Source organism: Haliotis cracherodii, unplaced genomic scaffold (assembly GCF_022045235.1).
Source record: "Haliotis cracherodii isolate W230 unplaced genomic scaffold, xgHalCrac1.p SCAF_15, whole genome shotgun sequence".
Classification (NCBI taxonomy): domain Eukaryota; kingdom Metazoa; phylum Mollusca; class Gastropoda; order Lepetellida; family Haliotidae; genus Haliotis; species Haliotis cracherodii.
This window is the reverse complement of record NW_027266270.1, coordinates 12,184,280-12,189,852: the sequence shown is the minus strand read 5'-3', so window position 1 is coordinate 12,189,852 and position 5,573 is coordinate 12,184,280.

The window sequence follows — 5,573 nt, the reverse complement described above, 5'->3', positions numbered from 1 at the left end:
CGCATCACTGCGTCAGAAAATAATAAATAACGTCCACCCTTTTCCCTTCATCATATCTCACTCATTACAATAGCACATTAACAACTTGTCACTCTGCATTGATCATGTCTTTCACTCAGTCAAGCTTAATGATGTGACCAGAAGCATCAAGGAATTCAAGGGCGCTTTTCTTTCCATTTGTTAGCTGATCTTTCAGTCTCTGCAGTCTCTGGTCAAGTTCAACAGAGATTCGTTTGCGAGGAGGGGGCGCGCACCTTGCTGGAACTGTACCAGTTTGTTTCTTGCGGTCTCCTCCAGTTGCTGCAACACTCGGATGAAGGCGAAGATGTTTGGATGGGCACGCTGGACCGTCTTGTTGAGGTGACTGTGCCATCCTTCTAGATAATTGTTTGTCCTTGGACCTGTGTCGTCACTGTGGTTGGTTGGTTTGTTGTTTAACGCCGCACTCAGCAATATTCCAGCAATATTCGAGTCTGGACTAGACAATCCACTGTTTAATATCATGAGCATCGATCCACGCAATTGGGATCGATGACATGCATCATCCAAGTCAGCGAGCCTGACCACCCGATCCCGTTAGTCGCCTTTTACGACAAGCATGGGTTGCTGAAAACCTATTCTACCCCGGATCTTCACGGGTCCTACCCCTACCGGTATCTCCACACTTTACAACACTCGTGGTATCTCACTCTTAAACCTTCAGTAGTCGAAGGAGGCGACCATATGGATCTGGTGGTCAGGCTTTGTGGGGGCGGTCGGTTAGCCTAGTGGTATTTAAAGCGTTCGCTCGTCACGCCGAAGACCCGGGTTCGATTCCCGACATGGGTCAGTGCCGTAGCCAGCCGGGGGCCAGGGGGTGCAGTTACAATTCATCATCATATCCTAGTTGTTTGGATCGATGCTCAGGATGTCAATCAATGGAATACCTGGACTAGACACAATTATTTTCAGACCGTCGTTGTATAGCTGGAAAATTGCTGATTGCGGCGTTAAACCAAAAAAACCACAAAAAACAAAACAAAACAAAAAAATCAAACATGTCTGTACAATTTTGGAAAAGGGAAACCGCTGTGATCGCCAAAGATTTTCATTTTTATTTATACAACTGGATTGAAGAAGTGAAATCCACATTGACGTGTCGGCTCGAATTATTGCGTCGGTAACGGCCTCAAACAAGGGCAAGGTCACAACAAGGATAAGGACGAGGAACTTTGATCTACACACTGATCATTACGGTGGAGACGGTCGGGTAGCCTAGTGGTTAAAGCGTTGGCTCGTCACGCCGAAGACCCGGGTTCGATTCCCGACATGGGTTTGTGAGTTGAGGTATCCCGACGGCATGGATCGGTGATATCAATCACTAGATTGTCTGGTCCAGACTCGATTATTTGCAGACAGGGAACATGTTTGCATTTACGCTTAACCCGTACTTTCACGACAAACCAGGCCACCAGTCTTTCTGACATACGGTGATTAGCTGGTAAAACATATTTCAAATGTTTTCCTCGCCAGGTTTATAAGTGAACGGAAATTCAGAAAGTATAGTCTTTATCACGAACTTATACTAGTCGAAAAAAACTGGTTTAATTAGGAATATAGATTGTGGTGATATTTGATATTATCGTTCACCGCTGAAGCATGCAATTATTAATAAGAAAAATATCAGTGTGAATATTTGAATGAAGCAACCACAGGCCCCTGTCATTTAGCATATCGGGTTTCTCCGTTTCTGTTTATGATATAAACAGTCTCCGTCCCCCAACTAATTATATCAGTCACGTGACCACTTAACCCAATTGCCGTCAGTGTAACCTAAGCTGCATATAGCTTCTGCGGGCAATAAGTCAATTCCTGCACACGCTGCGGATAAAGATGTTTCATTGCTTCTCGAATCCAGCTTTATTCATCAATGGGTTTTTAAATGAATGTATGTGTATAATATAATAAAACAATGTCTCTGAATTAAAAAGTCTATACTTTCTTCCTTTTTTATAGTTAGGACTATCTAATAAGTTCAAGCTATATGAAAATGTACCTGTATTTGACGGATAAATTTGTAAATTCAAATTCAATCAATTCAATCCAGGCAAATGGGATACGATGACATGCATCAACCAAGTCAGCGAGGCTGACCACCCGATCCCGTTAGTTGCCTCTCACGACAAGCATAGTCACCTTTTACGACAATCATGGGTTGCTGAAGACGGGTCTCCAGGCGTCATGTGGGGGAAAAGCTTAAAGAGACGCAGGTCGTAAATGTTTACCACCATGGTTGGACCCATGATAATAATGTGGGTAAATGTGGAATTCGAACTCACGACTAGCGGATCCTGGCAGCTAGGGGACGTAACTCTGTACTGCAAATTATGGCAGCTTCGACCACTGGTTCACGATATCTGCTTTCCATTAACCTTCAATTCCACTCCTCAAACATGCAACAGTGGTTGATAGTATGAGTATATATTTCATATTTCCTTTCAGTCGGAACCTATTGGCCTTGTATCATCACGTCATCAATGAGGAAGTAAATTGACCTTTTCGTTTTGGAATCCTTACCTCAAAACTCATCACAGAATTTTGTATGTAGGTCTCCAGAAGTGACACGTAGATCTAAAACAGCTGATGATAAACGATGAACGAATTGAAATTACGGTAACCGAGGCTTTAAAATAGTATACATCTAATGACAACCGAACGGTACATTACCCACGTGGTGTTTGTTTGTTGTTTTACGCCGCACTCAGCAATATTCCAGCTATATGTCAGCGGTCTGTAAATAATCGAGTCTGGTCCAGACAACCCAGTGATTGAGATCATGAGCATCGATCCACGCAATTGGGATCGATGACATGCATCAACCAAGTCAGACCACACGATCCCGTTAGTCGCCTTTTACGACAAGCATAGTCACCTTTTACGGCAAGTATGGGTTGCTGAAGACGTATTCCACCCCGCATCTTCACGGGATACCATGAGATACCATGCCGCAGTTTAACATGAATACTCCACTCAGACAAAGTATACTGACTCGAACCAACCAGCCCTTGTTTTAGCCCCTTAAAGCCGAGCGCCATGCAGGGTAACAACAAATACCACCTTTTAACGGCTTGTGGTATGACGCGGTCGGGTTGTTTTGATTGGATTGCCGAGACCTGGATACGATCACACATGAAAGCAACACTTCAATTTCGCTATTCATTGAACATTTACCTAAACAAAGATCTACTACACACAGAAATACAATCGAGGTATATCCTTTTGCCATGTCTACAGACAGATCGAAGACTCTTGGTGGATGACAATGAGGGTGACGTGTAACAAAGGCAGCGTGGCGATATGGAGCCAGATTCGGATATTTGGAACATATCTAGACGAGACGAAGGTTGCAGTGGTTGCGCCATCAGTGTCGTTTCCCAAAGTGTGTTTTATGAATGAACACGGTTGCTAGATCAGGTAACTGAAGCTAAACATTTCCGACAACAAATCAAACGCGATAATGTACATGTTTTGTGATTTTGTGTCCTAGAACATCCAGTGAGTGAGTGAGTATGGTTTTACGCCGCTTTTAGTAATATTCCAGCAATATCATGGCGGGGGACACCAAAATGGGCTTCACACATTGTACCCATGTCAGGAATCGAACCCGGGTCTTCGGCGTGACGAGCGAACGCTTTAACCACTAGGCTACCCGACCGTCTCCACCGTAATGATCAGTGTGTAGATCACAGTTCCTCATCCTTATCCTTGTTGTGACCTTGCCCTTGTTTGAGGCCGTTACCGACGCGATAATTCGAGCCGACACGTCAATGTGGATTTCACTTCTTCAATCCGGTTGTATAAATAAAATGAAAATCTTTGGCGATCACAGCGGTTTCCCTTTTCCAAAATTGTACAGACATATTTGATTTTTTTTTTTTTTTTTTTTTTTTTTTTGGGGGGGGGGGTTGGTTTAACGCCGCAATCAGCAATATTCCAGCTATACAACGACGGTCTGAAAATAATTGTGTCTAGTCCAGGTATTCCATTGATTGACATCCTGAGCATCGATCCAAACAATTAGGATATGATGACATGAATGAGTGAGTGAGTGAGTTGGATTTAACGCCGCTTTTAACAGTATTACAGTTATATCACGGGGTGTCAGCTTAACGTGGGAGGAAAGCTCAAAGTGATGCAGGTCTCAGAAGTTTACCACTTCGGTGAAACCCACGAGCACGGGTATGGTGCTGACAAACCTAGAAACATAATCGGGGCGAACCGGAATTCGAACCCACAATCCTAGGTTTCTGGCGTACCCAAGGGACGCAACTCTGCACAGCAAATCGCGGCGCCTTAGACGACTGGGCCACCCGTGTCAGCTTTGATGACATGAAGCAACCAAGGAAACGAACCTGACCACCCGATCCCGTTAGTCGCCTCTTACGACAAACATGTTCAGTTCAAGACCAGTTCTAACCCGGAAAGATGGGAGTTAAAACTAGGTAATACATTCAGGAAACAGAATGATTTCAATTGATTGTTGAGCGGGGATACCGGCGATGTGTGACAGGTCAGAGATTCAGAGAGCGGGGCTGTTTGACTTTGTTTAGTGTCGTTTCAGCTGTTCTTCGTACAAACAACAAGTGTTTGAATTACATTCATTCGAACGACATCTTAATAGACCAATTTCGGTTTGGTCTATTGATCGAACGAACATTGTCATTTACAGACAATTAAATACATATTGAATATTCGTAATTAATAAAATACCATTGTTTTACTTATTCTCGTTAGATACCAAGTGATAATCCGTGGTTTGCCGTAAAAAGCGACTATGCTTGCCGTAAAAGGCAACTATGCTTGCCGTAAAGGGCAACTATGCTTGCCGTAAAAGGCGACTATGCTTGCCGTAAAAGGCGACTATGCCTGCCGTAAGAGGCGACTATGCTTGCCGTAAAAGGCGACTATGCTTACCGTAAAAGGCGACTATGCTTGCCGTAAAAGGCGACTATGCTTGCCGTAAAAGGTAACTATGCTTGCCGTAAAAGGCGACTATACATGATGTCAATCACTATATTGTCTTTCTCAGATGTGATTATTTACAAACCGCCGTCACATAGCTGGAGTATTGCAGAGTGCGGCGTTAAACAACAAACAAATGAACAAACAAACAAGAAGATCCATGTTTTACGAAACATTCTGTTATCTGACCCCACTTTTACCGGTCAAATATCATAAAAGAAATATGGTATCTAAGGAGAACTGGTGTAGTTTTCTCTGTTTATTCCATCGGTGACACCATCGATGTCCATTTCCGTAACATCACATTTTGGAATTCTTCAACAATGGTGCCTCAACGTCCTTGGCAAATTATAGATATTCTTAAGTGCGCAAAAGGTAAACACTCAACAGCATGTAGTGAAAACTGCATGAAACATTACACGCCAACACAAACAGATAGGAAGGAACATGGTGTGGACAGAAATAGCTGCCAGTGGATACACCCACTTTTGAAATAAACACGATATAGACACCCATAATGCTTTCCAAAACAGGTGGGAAAAGTGATCAAAACTTTCGTAATTACTGAAATC